The sequence below is a fragment of the Eubalaena glacialis genome, chromosome 7 (assembly GCF_028564815.1).
Source record: "Eubalaena glacialis isolate mEubGla1 chromosome 7, mEubGla1.1.hap2.+ XY, whole genome shotgun sequence".
NCBI lineage: Eukaryota > Metazoa > Chordata > Mammalia > Artiodactyla > Balaenidae > Eubalaena > Eubalaena glacialis.
In genome coordinates this window covers 101,077,816-101,097,437 of record NC_083722.1, presented here as the reverse complement: position 1 = coordinate 101,097,437, position 19,622 = coordinate 101,077,816, and the positions used below count along the sequence as shown (strand labels likewise).

General features: G+C 40.8%; 1 long non-coding RNA gene across 1 annotated transcript; it reads left to right on the top strand.

Annotated features, from left to right (window-relative positions):
* The first annotated feature begins 1,211 nt into the window (after positions 1-1,211).
* Positions 1,212-17,463, top strand: LOC133094815 (uncharacterized). Its single transcript, XR_009701510.1, has 3 exons — positions 1,212-1,229; positions 1,557-1,614; positions 17,302-17,463. It is a non-coding gene; the product is annotated as an uncharacterized LOC133094815 (long non-coding RNA).
* Positions 17,464-19,622: the final 2,159 nt, after the last annotated feature.

The following is a 19,622-nucleotide window of genomic DNA, read 5'->3' as shown; positions in this document are numbered from 1 at the left end:
CTTCATTGAAAAGGCTAATGGAGGAAATAAGGTATTTTATTCTTAAAGTCACCACTACTCAAGCACAGTTTTTGTTTTTACTTGTTACCTCCCACTTACTTACATTTTTCACATGGTTATACTTTTAGTGTATGTATTTTGGATTCTTTTCTTGGTAATTAATGTTATATAGCATAAATATTTTGGGGTGTGTTTTGGCTTAGTCTTTAGAATTGCATTTTTAGCAGCAGCATAATGTTAGAAAGCATTTATAGTGAAATCCTAACAAGGCCTTCATTTAAAAACCACATTTCTAGGTTACTGACTACAGAGCGTGCCAGACTACAGACAGCTGTGGCCACTGCGCTTTATAAAATTGTGTGTTGACTTACGAACAGACCGACAGGATCGTAGTATACTAACTGCAGCTTTAATGTCGTATACACATTTCTGAAAAACCTCACCTTCTGCAAAATCGTGTGTAAAAAACAGGAAGCATAAGGAAAAATAGAGGTAGGGGCAGACTACTCACATGTTAAGGAACTTTGCCGCTAGAGCGCTAACAAAAATAATACCTATCCTAGTAAAATCAGTGGCTCAGTTAAATCTGCAGTGGCAGCATCACAGCCAGTCAGTCCTTTGCAGCCTTAAGCCCGGGGGCTCCTCCGTCTTTCTTCTCTAAGATGTAAGTTTTTAATGGCATTTGCTTTTAATGGAGACCACTTCCATCAAAAGTAAAGATCTGATTGGGGTTTAGACTTCTGCGTCAGTCTTTTTAAGTTTAGGGGGGCAATGTTTTTGTAGTATCTTTATTTGAACTCACAGATTTTCAGAGAGTTTATTTAACATAGGGCAAATTTTAGCAATTTTGAAGCCACTAAATAAACCACTACTGTACTTCCATAGGATTAAAAAAAGTTTTTTGGAGGTCTTCATATATCGCTAAAGTTTTCTATTAACTTTCAAGAAAGTTTACCCATGATGGTTTCAAAACACATTTCAAATAACATACACCCCAACGTGACTTTCACATTCGACCATCTTCCAATCTCTGTTTACAAATCATTTATGAGCTATTTCTGCATTAAAGAAATATTCGTCGTAACAGGACAGACTACTTGGCTGATGTGCCAGTACCAGTATAGGAAAATCTGTGTTTTGTTTGTTTGTTTGTTTTTTCAGGAACTCATATATTGTGTGTGTGCTTCTAATTCATTTTTTGTCCCATTGAAGAGTGGAGGAAATTTAAGGTTTGTTCTCAAATCTGCTTTGGTCCTGAATCTTGGGCAATCTTAATATATATTCAGGGGTGTACATGAGGGTCTGAGTAGGGAGCAAGTCATCTTTTTTTTTTTAAGTCTGTAAACATGAGTAGAAGGGGGTAGGTGATGGGGAGTGATGGTTGTGGTGATCAAGAGTGACCTTTCCTTCTTAGAAAACATCAGATTAGAGGCATCAGACTTTGCATGGTTCAACCTACAGCTTAAAATGAAATACAGATCTCCACCAATGTAGACATTTTTTTTCTTTTTTTAACTCTTCCCTCCCCACTTTTTTTTTTTTTTTTTTTTTGACAGAGCATCTCTGTTGTCCACATGAAAGGAAAAAAAGAAATCGAAGATGCTGTTTATTTTAGTAAGTGTTGGTTTGGGCTGGGGCGTGGTGGGGTAGTGGCTCCAAACTAATATGTTGGTAAATTCTGTTTTCCTTGGACCGTCTTTACTAAGAATTCTGTTGTTGACATAAAATAAGGCAAAGGGCCTTTCATCCATGAGAATCGCAGAATCCTCTTGCTAATCACCTTTTCAAAACAGATCATGTTTTCAAGCTACACATAGAATTGTTCTACGTGGTAAAATCCATAGTTGACCTAGTGAAAGGAGTATTTTGAGGAAAAAAAAAAACGTGGAAATATGATGTTTTCTGTTCTGAGACTTCAGGAATTTCATACAAGGGACTAGTGTAGGATTTATTTTTCCTTTATAAAATATTTGGTATGCATTTCTTCCTCCTTCCTTCCAGCAAATATCGAAACTAACCTTACCATTGGCAATATTTATCACCAGAGAGTTAACCTGCAGGCTGGCTTTTAGGAGGGGCACCGGAGGTGCAGAGCCTGGCTCAGAACGGGGGGCCAGGCAAGAAGCAGGCTGAGTGATGCCCATTCTAAAGGCGCTGTCACTGCTCTGCCCTCCCTTGGCCGCCATGCAGAAATGTGAGCCCAGACTTGCTCGATTGTCCAATTTCTGGGAGTACGTACCTGGCCCTTTGCATTTTCATGTGAAGTCTTCTGAGTTTTTAATGTTGGCAACCAATTCAGATTAAAAAAAACCAAACACTGTGAGGACCTAATAAATTGCTTCTGTAGCCAGATTCAGCCTGTGGGGCGCTACTTTTCAACTGAGATTATGAAAAGTTGATTCATTTCATGGAGCACGAAATCTCATGTATTTCTTTCTGAAAAATGACTGATCAAGTAAGTAATGTACCAGTCAGAAATGTCCGAGTTTGAGAAAGGGCAGTGGCTTGCCCAAGGCCATCATCTTGCCTAGAAATGCGTAGGGAACACCTTTTCTCCATCTTCACCCCATCCCACCTAAAATCATTTAATAGCCATAAGCAATCTAAGCAGTGCTGTCAACAGTTCATTTTCATTAACTTTGGCACTTATTATTAAGCTTGCAGACTAATATCAGAGAAGAGCAGAAATGTCAGTTTCTTAACTGTTGGTTTCATTTATTAAAATTTAATTGTCTGTAATGCGAACTACCCCAGAGTACGCATTGTTTTTATAGGTTTTGCCAGAATCAGCCATGCTGTTAGTGAAAGCTGGCCTTTGTTGTTTCAAATGCTTAAAACACCATGGAAATTATTAACGCCAAGAGCCTCAGTTGGAGCCCTGGCAGCAGGCCAGAACTCCTTCCTTCCTCTGACTCTTGTGTTTAGGCTATTAAAGCAGGAGTTTAATTAATTTTATGATTAAGAAAAACCATTACAGATAATATTCAGGTAGGCTGTAAAATGAGCTACGCTCTTTTCTGAAATTTGCCCTATTTTGGATTGGAAAGTTGAAGGGATTAGCACCAAGGGGGTGGAATTTTTCAGCTTCAGATCAGATTCTAATCTGCCCCCAAATGGTAATTGACTCCACAGTCATCATTATGAGAAGGCTGGTTGGGCCTTTGGAATTAGTCATCGTTGTCAGGCAAAAAGACACTTCCATTGCAGGGTAATTGAAGGCCGGGTAGGATTCTCTCCCATTGCTGGGCCTGGGCCATGTTTGACAAACTCCTTGTTTTCTTTGCTGAGGAAATGGAAGACCGATCAGACCAACCCTTTTCCAACATGTCAGTTTGGCACCTCAACAGGGTAAGGTTAGAAGCTCTGAATCAACCCTTAGCAGGAAAGTGAAACCAGCTGACAGTCAATCAGGGGAACAGAGATAAGCCCTTCCTTGTCAGGTGGTGCTGATAAAAGGTTCACCTGCATATAGTTTGGTGCCTGTTAAGAAGGGCCCTTTGTGGTTGCTTTTCTGAAGCCCACAATTTTTCTCTGCTCCAGACACTTGCCAAATGAAATTTTATTTATTTTCTTTTAAATGACATGGAAGGATGCCCTTTTTAATCTCTTCCGTTATCTTCTTTAAAAGGCAGTTTATCATGGTGTGAAGAGAGCACCAGAATGAGATTATCTGGGATTGTTTCCCTGCCTCTCCACCTACTTACCTTGTGACCTTTAGGCAGGTAATGTCCTCTCAGGTAAAACGGGGATAATAATAGTACCTACCTCTTGAGGTTGTGGGGAGATATGAAATAATGCAAAAATAAAGTGTTTAGCACAAATTACTTGGGTAAGTGCTTGCTAGGTACTTGTTTCTATTATGAGTATGATTATTAAGATCAGAGGAGCAGGAAGGTACTACCACACAGTCCTGGTCAGTCATGGGGTTCAGCTTAGAACAGAGAGCAAAGTGGGCCAAGAGGCAGAAAACAAAGAGGCTGAATTTAAAAGCATAACTTGATCTCTATCTCAAATATAAAAAAAGAAGCTGGCATGCTTGACCCCCAAATCTCTGTTAATACTTGAATTTGAAAATGTTCTGATACTATATGGTCCATCTGTTCCCCAAATTTTGGCTGTGCCGGTGCAGCTTGTAGGATTTTAGTTCCCCAACCAATGATCAAACCCGGGCCCTCGGCAGTGAGAGCACAGAGTCCTAACCACTGGACCGCCAGGGAATTCCCCCCATCAAAGTTCTCTTTAAAGGAGAAAATTACATCTGACTATTGCTACATAGATTGTATAATTCTGAAGCTTTTCCTCCTCAATCTATCTCACAGAGAACCTCTGGCAGGTTTAATACCAATGAAAACGTCATTCATGGGCAGAACAATAGTTAAAAATAAAGAAAACAAAAGGGAAGGCAGTCTGTTGTCTCATAATATGCTAGTCAGCCTGTTAAGGTTTTCTGTGGTGTTTTCAATGTTAATTTGCATGCCAGTTTTAGAGAATAGTTGTTTAGGTAATTCTGGGAAGTCATTTAAATTATTTCTTCTTACTTAATTCTTCTCTGAGATTTTTGGTCCAGGATCTAGATTCTAACTTCATAAATTACCACATTTAAAACTCAAAACAACATCCAAAGGAGAATAGTTGAGGGTTTGGCAACGCTCATAGGAATTGGTGTAATGGGTTTTGAGAACAGCAACTCTCAAAGTGTGGTCTGTGGACCCCATTCAAGGGGTTGAGTCAAAATTATCTTCATAATAATATTAAGATGTGATTTGCCTTTTTTATTCTCATTATCTCATGAGTGTATGGTGGGAATTTCCAGAGACTACATGATAGGTAGCCTGATGGCTCATAGAATATGAGCTTGTATATTTTTATGTTTTTTTTTTTTTAAATGAAAGCATCTTTATTTATTTATTTATTTATTTATTTTTGGCTGTGTTGGGTCTTCGTTTCTGTGCGAGGGCTTTCTCTAGTTGCGGCGAGCGGGGGCCACTCTTCATCGCGGTGCGCGGGCCTCTCACTGTCGCGGCCTCTCTTGTTGCGGAGCACAGGCTCCAGATGCGCAGGCTCAGTCGTTGTGGCTCACGGGCCTAGTTGCTCCGCGGCATATGGGATCTTCCCAGACCAGGGCTTGAACCTGTGTCGCTTGCATTGGCAGGCAGATTTTCAACCACTGTGCCACCAGGGAAGCCCTATTTTTATGTTTTAAAATGTTTCCAGTCTTAATTTTTAATATGCTAAATGTTAGCTCTGACCCACGTTACAAAAGCTCCTTGGGGTCTTCGTAAGATGTAGGCATGTAAAGGGGTCCTGAGAGCAAAAAGCTTGAGGGCTGCTGATCTAGGAGAAAAGCAAGGTCTCGTGGTGACCAAGTCTGTCTTGGGAATAATGACCAGCCCTTCTCCAGCTCTTCCGAAGACAGTCAAGAAGAATTGAGTTTCAATGACCACAGGAGAAAGTAAAATTATCTGCTAAGAGGTGCTTCCTTCCTATTCGTTTCTGGAGACCTATTAAAGGCAGAGGAGAATTTCCTTCCCTGGCTCTAAGAAGACCCACCAATGATTTAGTTGAAGTGGTCACGTGGAAGGGTCAGAAAGAGGAAGCTCTGGGGAGCAGCCCAGGCAGATGGCCCCGCCATGGGTTGTCACGTTTTCTCAGAGATGGTGATAATGGAGTTGGGTCCTCTGAGAGACAATTCTGCGAGTGGACTGCCCTAAACAATCCTGTAATTGGAGTCACTCTGATATACAAGGACTCCCCAGGAGCGCTTTGGAATATCAGGTGCACACAGCGTAAGTTCCCCCCCTGTTGCAGCCTCCGCTCGAGGTGATGTGGTCGTGGGACCCCTGCATTGTCAACCATCTGCCCCCTCAGATGGTGGTTGTATCATAAAGCAAGTGAGGAGGGTCAAAGTGTTACTTTCATGAAACAGCTCACTTTCTCCTGGTGGAATTCATCTTCAGTAAATTGTGACTGTTTTACCTTCCTCTTGCCTGGTTTATCTTCCAGTCACAGTTTTAGGTGCTCCTTAGCCAGGCACTACGCTGAATGCTTTATGTACATGATCTAATTTAATCTGCAGGCGATCTCGGGAGGAAATGGTTATTTTTGGTTAGTATTCCCACCGTGCGCTTAGGAAACTAGGACTCGGTGTTTGCAAGGCGTCCAGGTGACACGGCTGAATGAGGCCAAACCAGGACTCACACCATTTTTGTGACTTCTCTTCTCTCTACTGCATCACTAGATCCACAGTTTTGAGTTTGGTGTGGGGAGGGGTGGATTGAAGAGGGGAGATTACTGAGGCAAAAGGGAGCCTGAAGGAGAAAAAAGGCAAAGAGCGAGGAGATGGAATGAATTAGTGGTCAAGAACATGGACCCTGGAGCCAGACTGTCTTGGTTTAAATTCTTACCCTACCACTTGCTAGATGTGTGACTTCGGGCAAGTTACTTAACCAATTTGTTTTCAGATTTTGAAAATTAAGTGGAAATACTTTCAGAAAAGGTAGAATCAAGGCAGGAGTGTTAAAATCGTCAGTATAGGGTGATCTGTGTGCAAATTTTTGACCTGCTTTATATCCCTTCCATGTCATTCTCAGTATGGCAATGAGACATCCAAGGTTAGGACCACACATTTTCAAAAGGCGTGTTTTCATCACATCCTTTTCTTTCCCAGAATGTGCCGCTTCTTTTTACAAAACGATCATTGTTTCCGTAAAGAGGCGGATTTTTTTATTTTTTAGGGGTGAGGTGGGAGAAAGCTGGGTATATGGGAAACATTCACCTGCTGGAAATAATGAAGATCAAAAGGTGCATTATCAGCTCATTCATACCAGGCTCAAATTCATGAAAAAAGTTACAGCTGATAAGACGACTGAGCTCACGTGTGAAGAGTGAAAGGAGAAGTGTCCTGCACCATGCTTGTTAAATAGTGCTCTGAAAAAGCATATGGGAGGACTTCCTTGATAAGAGTAAATCCCCTGGTCTTTGTGAAACTGGGCTAAAGTCTCTTACTTGCTTCCCCTAACTCTGCTGAGGGACTGAAAACTGGGCATTGTTTCTTAAGATGTGGTTTCAGGGCAGCTTCCAACTCAGCATTTTCCTCTGTTCCAGAACATTTGTAAATACTCAGTTTGGTGGGGAGGGAAAAAAACCTCATTAATGTGGGAATCACATTCACATTTGCAATTTTATATTTATTAACAAAATCTTTTGCTCCAGAATATATTAGGCAAGCCAAAGGATGAATCACGTTGATTACTGCTTCTGGGCTGTTAGCTTTGGACAGTCTCTTTTTGAGGCAGCCCTTGTATTGATACCCCCATCCCTGGCAACTGGAAGTGGTTTTATGTGTAATGTTCCCCCTCTAGTGGCCAGATTGGTTTTGATTTTTGCACAAATGATCTCTAGAGTTGGAGAACCTTTCGTTTAGGGGTACTGTGGATTTGGGAAAGCCAGGGGGAGAGGATAAAGAAGAGTGTGCAAATCTTTATTCCATAGGAAAAAATTGTTCTGAAGTTTTTCTCCCGTCCAGTCCCTAGATTTTTAAAGAGCTGATGGAGATGGAGACTGACCTGCGGAAGGGAGGAGATCTCTCATCTTTTCACTCCGATTGTTTTCTGAATTTCTACTGCCTTTATTAAGAATTATCTTATTGGGACTTCCCTGGTGGCGCAGTGGTTAGGAGTCCTCCTGCCAATGCAGGGGACACGGGTTCAGGCCCTAGTCCGGGAAGATCCCACGTGCTGCGGAGCAACTAAGCCCGTGCGCCACAACTACTGAGCCCGTGCTCTAGAGCCCACGAGCCACAACTACTGAGCCCCTGTGCCACAACTAGTGAAGCCTGTGAGCCTAGAGCCCATGGTCTACAACAAGAGAAACCACCACAATGAGAAGCCCATGCACCGCAACGAAGAGTAGCCCCTGCTCGCCACAACTAGAGAAAGCCCACGCGCAGCAACGAAGACCCAATGCATCCAAAAATTAATTAATTAATTAATTTTTAAAAAAGAAGTATCTTATTAATAACTCTCCATCAAGTTTCATTAGAAAAATCTTTATTATTTTTTAATTATAATAGCAATAAAATGCATAGGGTAAAACTAGAAACTCTAAAAAAATATTCAGAGTGTCCTTCATTCTGTGAGTTCCGGTCTTCTCCCAAATCTGTGCCAGCAGGTAACTACCATCAACAGTATGTGTACCTTTCCAGGCTTTTTTCTATGCATTTACAAACACGTATTATACATGTGCCTATTGGTATATATTGAATACAGATGACTTATCAAAATATACATAGATGCACACAGAAGTCACACACAATGTATTCAACTTATATTTGGTTTTCATGAAACAAAATCGAGTCATACTACAAATACTATTCATTTAATATGTTTTGTACACTCCATGAAAGTAATATATAGGTCTAGCTCTTTTTAAATAGCTGAATTAATGACATTTATTTATTTAAGCATTCCCTTATTGATGAATATTTGGGTTATTTTCAATTTTTACTGTTAAAAAATGTTCCCATAAACCTATCTGTACCTACTTATATCTCTGCCGGTTTGTGCAGATGTTTTCTGTAGGACAAATTCCTGGGAGTCTAATTCCTGTATCAGAGCTTATGGTTATTTTAAATTGTGATGGATATTGACAGCCCTCCTTTTTTTGGCTGTACCAATTTACGTTCCCACGCACAGTGAATCTGCAGCTTTTTAACGCTATTTTTTCATCCTGAAACGAATCTGAGAACAACCAAGGTAGCTCAGTGTAGGAAAATTCTTCTGTAGGATTCAGGAATAGTTGTCAGGGGGGATAAATGAAATCAAACTGAGGTCTTCATCTGGCCTCAGCACTGGAGCATTCCCTGCTCTCTGTGGCTGAAATACAACCCTGGGGTATGCTAATTGGTCCAATTTTGATGGCAGATGACTCCAGTCTGCAAAAGTGATTCACTGTAAATGGCATCAGTCTTGAGGAGTAAATTGTTTCCACTCCCCACCCCTGCCCACAGTCCACAGTGACCTCTTTACTACCTGTAATTTCCATGTTATTTTTCTCCTTGTGGTCTGGCGATCTGGAGCTCATCTCTGAGTTAATAATTCTGACCTTTCCTATGTATGGCTGGTTGCCCTTGAAAGTTAAAAAATCATAGTCTGAAGGTCAGAAACCCTGCATGCTATCTAGCCTCAGCAGCTTCCTCGTCCCCATCTCTCTACGCCATCGGATGTCCTCAGAGCTGGTCCCTGTGCCAGGCCTGGCTTGTTGTGTTAGAAGTCCCTGGGGGGGTTGTCACAAGTGCACTTTCCTGAGCCCTCCTCCCAGAAGACTGAGTGAATAGGGCTCAAATGAGGCCTGGGATTACATACTTCTCAAAATCCCCATTCTCACCTCCTGGGCCTCTTACCCCTTGGGAGCTTTAGTTGCATTATCTGTAAACTGAGGGCTTGAAGTATATCAGACTCTCCTGTAGGGGAAAGGAGGAGAGGAGGGTTGTCAGGAAAATTCTGCCTGAGACTTTCGATTAGGAGAATTGCTCCGGGGAGTCACTAGTGTGTCCATTTTGGTGGAAACATTGGCCAGCAGATGGTGCTTCTGCTTTAGGCTCTATTTCTTGGCTCCCTTCTGGAATGATATGAAAGCAGATGCAAGGAAGGCAAGACCGAAAAAAATGTATGTGCCTCTGTTGGCATAGACCTGTGGTAGATCCCTCATTTCACAATCTCTAAGGACCCTTCACTCTGGAATTCTGTGACTGGGGTCCCTGGTGAAGTAAACCCAAAGGTGAAGCCAGCGACACAAAACTAAGCAGTAGCTTTTGCTTTATAGTACCTTTGAAAAACAATAACAACAGAAGGCTTTCCTTGGTATTGAAGGACCGAAATGGTAGCTGGTATGTTGTAAGTGTTTTATAAATGTTTATAAATGTAAAAAGAGCTAAATGACCTGAGTTTTTGACATTTGCTGGCATTGAGGAGCTAAAGTCAGCCTGCTAGCAGCTTCACGATGGTGTGTGGCTTTTTGGTTACCCTTGGCACGTGCTTTCTCTGTTGGGACCTGTGGGTTTTGCAATATGAACTTGGAGCTTTGGAGCTTTTATGTCCCATAATGTCTATAAGACTCATAATCAAGTTGGCTTGGTGGTAAGGGATAAATTATTACTTACTGCTTTGTATGTCCTCAGAGTGTCACTATTTAAAAACGAATAAGCTGAAACTGCAATTGGAGAATTCCAGCTTAATTTCTTCTTAGTTAAGAAAAAAATGTGAATAGCATTTATTATCACCATAGATGTTTTATGGCAGCGTCAGGGTAGGTGGAAAAGGTGTCGAACGAGCCACAAAAGTATAGGTGTATTGGTAAAAAAAAAAAAAAAGTCTTTTAAAGGAAAAAAAATGTGAAACCATTTGATCTCTGTCCAGTAACAAATGCCTAATGAATGCTTGTTGTGCCTAAACCATTTTACATGATAGGTGCCAAAAAGTGCCTTGTAAGTCTCCTAAATTTTAAAAAACATATTTTTATCTGGTATCGTAATGAAAAAGAAAAAACAAAAAAGAAAAACAAACTATACATTCATTCATAGCAAGCGAGAAAGAGACTCCTAAATCTTAAAAGGTAAAGCATGGGGTTAAAAGGTGAATAAGTTCTGGGGATCTAATGCATAGTTTGTGATTATAGTCAATGGTACGGTATTATATACTTCAAAGTTGCTAAGAGACTAGATCTTCAGTTTTCTCACTACAAAAAAGAATTGGTATTTATGTGACATGATGGAGGTGTCAGCTAACACTGTGTTGATAATTACATTGCAATATCAACACGTTGTGCACCTTAATCTTACACAATGTTAAATGCCAATTATATCTCAAGTTTAAAAAAAGCAGAAAGTGGTAGAAAAGCCTAGATCTAAAAGGTACTGCAGAATGTTACCCATGTTTTTGAAGTGAATACAAAGTTAATATGAGGCACATTCATTTTTCTACAACCTTCTCATGTTAAAATATACTCCACAAAATACTAAACGTTAAATATTAAAATCATTTAAAGATATACTCTACAAAATACATAATGATAATAATAATAACTGATTTAAATGGGAAAAATAGTAAGAACTGATTTGAATGGGAAAAAACCCTTTAAAAGTACCAAAATGTCCTTAATCTCCCAGAAGAATCATTATTCTAAGCACCTCTGCTTCATGGTGGGAGGTCTGCTTGAATTAGACCACAACGTCTACACTGTTTGATCATACTCTCCTTTGGTCATCCCTCCTATTATTCTCCTTTGTATGTTGTCATCAGAATGGCCAGAGCTTGTGTCTGAAGTGGGAGAACATATTTGGCAAGATGCTGATGTACTTTCTGGCAATAATTCCAGCCCATGTGATGTTCTTTGTCACCTTTTTTGGGGTACAGTCACTTGAGAACAAGATGTTCTCTTATGAGACTTTAAATTGGTTTTTGGTGGTCAAATAGTCAAAGAAGCATGGCTGAAGACTAAAGCGGCATCACATACATTCCTTTACACTGGGAATATAGTGTGGCAAAATCACGTTTATGTGGAAGGAGAAAAATAAAGCACCTCAGCGAGTTTTTTAAAAAAATATTTATTTATTTTTATTTATTTTTGGCTGAATTGGGTCTTAGTTGTGGCATGCGGGATCTTTGTTGCGGCGCACAGGCTCCTCTCTAGTTGTGGTGCATGGGCTCCAGAGCACGTGGGCTCTGTAGTTGCGGCACGCGGGCTTAGTTGCTTTGCGGCATGTGGGATCTTAGTTCCCCGACCAGGGATCGAACCTGCGTTCCCTGCATTGGAAGGTGGATTCTTAACCACTGGACCACCAGGGGGGTCCCACGAGTTTTTTTTTTAAAGCATGTGCAATTTGGGGAAATAAACCCCTCCCCCCCAAACTTGTAAAAGTTTTGCGTGCGAGAGCCTTGTGTCCTACAGGCTGTTTCTCTCACAGTGTTTAGGATATGGTGCCTCAGTACATACAGCTGTATACTCCAGAAATTGCAGTGTCGTTCTTGACCTCTCCCTGTCTCTCATCTCCCGCATCTAGCCCATCTCCAGGTCCTGTCACTACTGCCTCCTAAATACCTCTTTGAATCTATTTTTCCCCATTTTTAATAATCCAAGCTGCATATCTCTCCTGGACAAATACAAACCGTCTCCTAACTGGTCCACCTGAATCTTCTCTCACAACTCCCTTCTGTCCTCCAACCCAAGTCGGGTGTCCCCATTACAGTCAATTCTCTTTTTTTTGTTTTTTGGCCGTGCCTTGCGGCATGTGGGATCTTAGTTCCCCAACTGGGGATCGAACCCATGCCCCCTGCATTGGGAGCGTGGAGTCTTAACCACTGGACCGCCAGGGAAGTCCCTTTTTTTTTTTTTTTCTTTTTGAAATATAAATAATATGTACCCATTTTGCTCCAACTCTACCAGTGGCTTTCCATTTACTTTCAGGAAGAATATTATCTTCCTGATAATAAAACAGAGTAGCTTGGGCTACTCTGATAAAATACCATAGACTGGGTGGCTTAAACAACAGACATTTATTCCTCACAGTTCTGGAGGCTGAGAAATCCAAGATCAGGGTACCAGCTGTTCAGTGTCTGGTGAGGCTCTCTTCCTGGCTTCATAGACAGTTGTCTTCTCCCTGTGTTCACATGGCCTTTCTGTGGTGTGTGCTAGTGGAGAGGGAGAGATACAGAGAGATGGAGAGAGGGTGAGGGCGAGGGGGAGGGGGAGGGGGAGACGGAGCAGAGAGAGAGATTCCTCTTCTTATAAGGGCACTAATCCCACCATGAGGGTCCGACTCCTTTGAGCTCATCTAAACTTAATTACCTCCCAAAGAGTTCTACTTCCAGATAACATCACATTAGGACCTAAGGCTTTGATGTATGAATTTGGGAGGTGGGGGGGAGGGATGCATTCAGTCCATAACAAACATAAACCATAACATAGTCTGTAGAGCTTGGTGTTCTTAAAAGGATGAGACTCAAAAAGATGACACACAGAAATAACACAGCACAAGGCAGCGAATGGTAAGAGCAATGTGAATGGTCAGAAGTTACGTGGGTTAAGGCTTTATGTGGTTACAGCGTGTCGAGGTTACAATGTAATCACTGTGATCCCTCAAAGTATCATCAGCATCACCTGGCCACTTATTAGAAATGCAGATTCTCAGGCCCCACCCCAGATCTCCTAACTCAAAAAACTCTGAGATTAGGGCTAAGCAATCTGTGTTTTAACAAGCCCTCCGGGTGGCTTCGATGGGTGCTGAAATTTGAGAATACTGGTGTAGTGAATGCTGTGTGCTCCGCGCACATCCCTCCGAAGGCCTGAAGGACTTATTCCTCGGCTGCTGAGAGTGCTCTCAGCCCCCTTTCCACAGGCGGTCTGCATCCAGTGACTGGCTGATGCAGGACTGTAAAGGCTCTACCTCTCACTACAGCTAGTAGAGGCAACCCTGAAAGGCCGCCCCAGCTTCAGGGCCCCTTGTGGGTTGGCTGTGGTCTTTGTTGAGATTTCATTACAGCCCAAGTTCTCCTTTGCCCCTCCCGCTCCCTTCCCTTCCATTCGATCACAGGTGCTAATCCCAACGGCATCGCCTGCTAATCTTCCTGCCCTCCAACCTTCCTCTCAGAGTGTGCTCTCCAGGGAACCCAAACACGTGCCTCACAGAGGAAGTGGGATTTGAGTTGAGACTTTCAAGAAGGATGGGAAACAAGTCACTAAGCAATGAAGGGAGGGGTGGAAGGGTGGGAGAGGGGAGTTGTCCTGAAGGAGGAAAGCAGCATGAGCAGAACTTCCCCCAGGACCTGATGCGGAAATAGAGAGCTACCCAGAGGGGCTATAGGTCATAGAATGAGAAGTGAGCAGTGCGGTTTTGCTGAAAAGCTAGACTGTGGAAGGCATTAAGGTGCTGCCATAGAGAATTTGGACTTCATCCTAAAGATAATGTCAGGTTCATCACACTATATAGTTCATTCACTCAGTGATACCCATTAAGTGCTAGAGAGAAACTGGTGAGCAAAATTAGATCTGGTCCCAGTCCTCAAGGAGCTTAGAGTCCAACAGAGGAGCTAGGCATAAATCAATCACACAAATGCCAAATTTGTACACACATACCAAATTAAAGTGTTTTGAAGACTTAAGAAGTATAGACATAATATGTAGACCCTTGAGACCCTCTCACGCTAATTTTTTTCCCCTTATTGGACTCTAAACACTTTGGGAATGAAGATGGCTTTTGGTCTCTATTTCTCCAGAATGTAGCATAGTAGGTGCTTGGAAACATTTGTTGAATTAAATATGAATTCAGGGACTTGACTTCACACCACCAGCACATACTAGATACTTGATAAATGTTTGTGAATGAATGAATGAATTGAATTAATGAACAAATAACCGTTGTTTAGATGACTGGGTGGATCAACCGGAACCACTTCCCAAGTACTGGTCTCGGCGAAGAAAAATAAGGACCAGGTGTCACGTTGTTTATAAAGCTACACTGATTTCATTTTAAGAACTGCTGAGAGATTTTAAGAGGTTATGTGCACCCCCTTCCCTGTGCCTTCTCTTTCTGAAAGGGTAGTGATAGTAAATATTAGGTTATTGTAAATCCTCTCACTAGACAAAAAAAAATCAACAATTTAGTAGCTAAAATGGTTTTAAACTAGTCAAAAATTTGCGAGCAATTTCTGCAGGGCAAGTTAGGGTAGTGGGAGGTCTGGTGTCTGTTGAAGATCTAGGATTAGTCTCTGAACCATCCTTATTTCCACCCTCAAAAGAGCTGAGAATGCATTCCGATGAGTGTACAATTGGGGGAGGAGGTGTGGGGAAGAGGTAGGTTGGTTACTGCCGTGGAAAGGGGAAAGAGTTTACTTTTAAGAGTTGGGGAAGGCAGGAGAAACAGATTGGCAAGCAAGCAGACACTTCCAAAATAAACAACAAAAACAAACTCACTTTGCCTTGAGGGTAAATGGAAGCTCTAATTGAGGGAATTCAATTATATTTAAATACAGGCTAGGAGAACTATGTCTTAGATTTGTTTGGAGGCCCTTTTCTGTGTCTGCCTACTATGTACAAATGCTTTGAGCTGGTGGTAGGTTAGAAAAAGAAGACAGAAGTGGTCTAGGGATGGAGGGAGGGTGGAGGGTGGGCTGGTCAGAGAGGGACGTGGTGAGCAGAGGCCATGGGACATGTGGGGTTAGAATTTGTGGCATCAGCACTGTGTAATTGGCTGCCCTTATAAACAGGGAGCATTGAGTATGTCTGGACCAGACGACTAACAAAAGTTAGCAAAGCAGTACACAGCAGGAATGGTACTGTGGTAGATCAAGTAATTTGTATTTTCCCAGTTCAGCCCTGGAGATTTGGCAGTGAGGACAAGGCTGGGCAGGTGGCCGAAGGAAGATGAATGACAAGGAGACAGCAGGCTGATGGAAGTGATGGCTAGCCAGCTAGCAGCAAACAGAAATAGGAGAAGGGGGGAAGGAAGGAAGAAGAGACAGGGAAAAAAACAGAATATATTGCTGGCTCTCTTGTTATTTTAGCTGCCTAGTAGCCATGTAAACAAGCAGCATAGGAGATGTCGTGGTTAAGATAAAAAAAAAAAAGGTACAGAGTATTCTTCAAAGAAGGCAAGGGTAAGAACAATTTTAAGTAAAATCACACACACACACACACACACACACACACACACACACACACTTCTAATGCCCCCTGAAGGTAAAGTTAAGCAACCTGCTTCTTTAAGCTTTTTCCAGAAGGGAAGGGGAGGGTGAGAGGGCACGTGGCTTTTCAAGGTGGGCCTCGGAGTGAGAAGATGAGTGAGAGGTGAGGTGGAGATGGGGGCAGGGGCCTTCTGGTCATCTTGAGAAGTTTGGGCTCCGTCCTGAGTGTGATGAGAAGTCACCGAAGGCTTTAAAGGCAGAAGATACACTGTGGGGATGGTGAGGCCGAGAGGCTGTTGCCGGGAAGAAATGATGGAAGCATGGCATAAAACAATACGGGGCAAAACGGAACAGATGTGAGAGATGTGTAGGGCAGGGAATGTATAGGACTTGGTGACTGATTAGTTATGGGGAGGAGGAGGAAGAGGTATGGATGACTTGTAGCTTTGGGCAGTGAGGCAAAAACTAAGGCCATTAACCGAGTAACAATATATACAAAAATAGCAAGGCTTTTTATCATCCCAGGGAAATCCCAAGTAGTTATAAAGTAAAAGGGAGCTCCAAGGATGTTCTTCAGATTCTGTTCATAATTTGGCTATAATTAAATGATCAAAGACAAGTATCCTTTTATTTAATTGATTAACAGAACTCCTTTGGGAGCTTATTCTAATACTTCCATAACATTTACCACCAAGAAAGACTTGCCATTATGTGGACTCTAAATGAATCTTGACTATGATAATATGATAACGTGTGCGTTCGGTTCTGTGTAGCAGAGTGTAAACCCAGAAATATGCCTGTAACGATAACCAAATTTATATAGTACTTTATAGCCTATATAAGTCCATTATTTTATGTGAGTCCCTTAACAGCCTTACCAGGGAAGCTAGTTTCTTCCCTCCCTTTATAAGCATCAAGGCCAGGACAGCTTATGGGAAATCCACAGGCAATATGTAGAAATATTTAAAAGTTATAAATCAAGTTTGACAAAAATGTCTTCATAACCACAAGAATGGAAAACATGTATAAAGTTAGGGTTTTTATATGAGCGAAGTTGGCAAAATATCATGTGACTAAATTTAATTATCCTTGCTCATTCCTGGGCATCCAACTGAGTTGGCAATGTTTGGATGAATAATAAAATAATGAGCTATGTGATTCATAATTTTTTACATATTTATGCCAAAAAACAATTTTTCTTATTGTCCTTTCAGTAAAATCATAAATTGTGCTGTTATAAACAAGATTTTCACATGGTTGATGTTCTGTTAACAATGATACCAAATGAGACCATCTTTTCTGAGTTATTGTAGCTCTTTGATAGTTTTTTATTAATGTCAATTTAAGAAAGCTTTACTCCGCTGAAACAGAGTTGAAAATAAATCATGAAATTTACTTATCATGTCCAAACATTGTAATATCATATGTGATGAATTATTATCATTGCAGAAAAATATATTAATTACATCACATAAACTACTATCACTTATGTTGTCATTTTAACTGTCTCTTAAATGTAATGAGAAGAACCAAGTAATGTGAAGTAATGTGAAGAACCAATATCAAACTTCTAGACCCACACATTTACAAATGTAAAAGTAATATGAATTGCTTAATATTGCAGAATACTTCTGTCTCCATGTGCAACTGTAACGAATACTGTGCTGATTCGTGAGGAACCACATGAATCTCTGGAACCACAAACTTGAACAGAAAGAGAGGCAAGAAAGTTGATATTCAAGACTACAAGGAAACAATACTTTGTTATTTAAGAATTGCATTCATGCTGACAGGAAGGATCTGACTAATTAATCCATCCATGTTCTTACCAAACTAAGCACTCCTACTATTCAAAATCTCACTGCCCTGTGAAGCAGGGTCTATCTCTGATAGTGGTGATAGCCACAAAAAAATCACAACCTTAGACGCGGTCATGTTTTGTTTTGAGGACATAAAGCAAGTGGAGAAGAATTTCCTTGGGATCTGAGAGTGTTTATTCGTGAGAGCAACGTCCAGAGTTACAGGTTACCAGTTTCCAAGTGAGAGGCACCTGTATCTTCTTGTTTCTTTTTCTTATGACAGGTTTATGGAGATATAAATCACATAACATGATAGTCATCACTTGAAAGTGGTTTTTAGTATATTCACCCTAAAAGAAACTCTGAACCCATTAGCAATCACGTCCTATACCTCCCTCTCCACCAGCCCCTGGCAACCATTAATCTACTTTATGTGTCTACAGAGTTGCTTATTCTGGACATTTCATATAAATAGGATCATACAATTTGTGGCTGTTTGCGTCTGGCTTCTTTCATTTAACATAGTATTTTCAAGGTTTATCTATGTTGTGGCATGTGTCAGCACTTCATTCCTTTTCCTGGTTGAATAATATTCTGTGATATGGATACCACATTTTGTTTATTCATTCATCAGTCAGTGGACATTTGGGTTGTGTCTACTTTTTGCCTATTACCAATAATGCCACTATAAAGGTTGCATACAGTTTTTGGTGGGACATGTTTTCGTTTCTCTTGGGTCTGTTACCTAGGAATGGAGTTACTGGGACATGTGGTTACTCTATGTATAACATTTTAAGGAACTAACCAAATGGCTTTACAAAGTAGTTGTGCAATTTTACAACTCTACCAGCAATATACGAAGGTTCTAATTTCTCCACATCCTTGTCAACACTTGTAGTTGTCTTTTTGGTTATAGCTATCTTAGTGCTGCATCATTGTTTAAACGCTTTACAAGTGTTAACTTATTTGATTCTCCCAAAAATGCAGTATCTAGAAAAGGGAATTCAGAGTCAGAGAGGTTCAGTAACTTGCTGAACACTAACACACTGGAGAGGAATATGTAATAAGGAATATGTTACACAAAGAGAACATTATTTGAACACTCAAGGGAATGAAAACAACTTTGGGAGATTTTTTTCCCCCTTTTTAAATGAGATCTTCCTGAGTTTAAGATAAAATCCTCTGTTCTATGCAAATTAGTCTCCTGTTGATGTACTTAATCCACTCCTGCCTTATGCTTCAGAGTTAGGCAGTATTGGGGCTTAGTATTGAAAACAGGGAGGGAGAAAAATAATCTCTGAATATTCATTTCAGTTAAGGCAAAATTTTCCATTTAGCCAAGAACAAAATCTGTCAGCCACTGATATTTTGTGAATATTAATTTGAAATTTAAAAACGAAGATTTGAAAAGTTTTGTCCTCCAAGTATGATCTTTATTATTCTTGGGCCAAAACAGTTTCCAAGGTACACCTTTCCACATTCTTAGTGAATTCAGTGGAAATTGACTTCAGAGCCATTTTTATGTTTTAATTCCATGAAGACACATAACACCTTTTAAAATTCTAATTTTATACTAATTTATAATTGTAAAAAATGTATATGTTTTTTATATTAGGATAATAGTCAAGCAGAAGTATATCTTTTAATGTTTGCTCTCAAAAGAATGTCAACTTTCTTAGGAACATGGCAATTAAGTAAATGCAGTTCACTCAGTACCTAGAAAAGACTTGGAAGAGTCTTCAACTCTTACTTTAGGAATCTGATTTCCAGGCGACATTGCTATTTAAGAATAAACTTGTGTGTGAGTACAAAAAACTCCAGGGGTCTATATTCAGTGAGTTCTGTCTTTGGAAGAGACATCAAGATGGAGGATGCTGCTCGTGTCCTCACTGGAGTATTTCTGATACACAGACGGTGACATTCAGTAGCTACGGAGCAGAAGGGAGAAGGAAAGGGTATCTGGAGCATCAAACAGTGAGCCACTCATGTTCCTTCTGACCATTTCCTTATTGCCTCTTAAGTAGCTCAGTTACTAGAAGCCCTTGTGAGGAGGAGAAAGGCCATTGTAAAATGAGAGATACAAGCTGCCTTACAAAAAGCAGGACTGCTTCAGAGAAATCAGTTATAGAGGAAGGTTGGCAGGGAG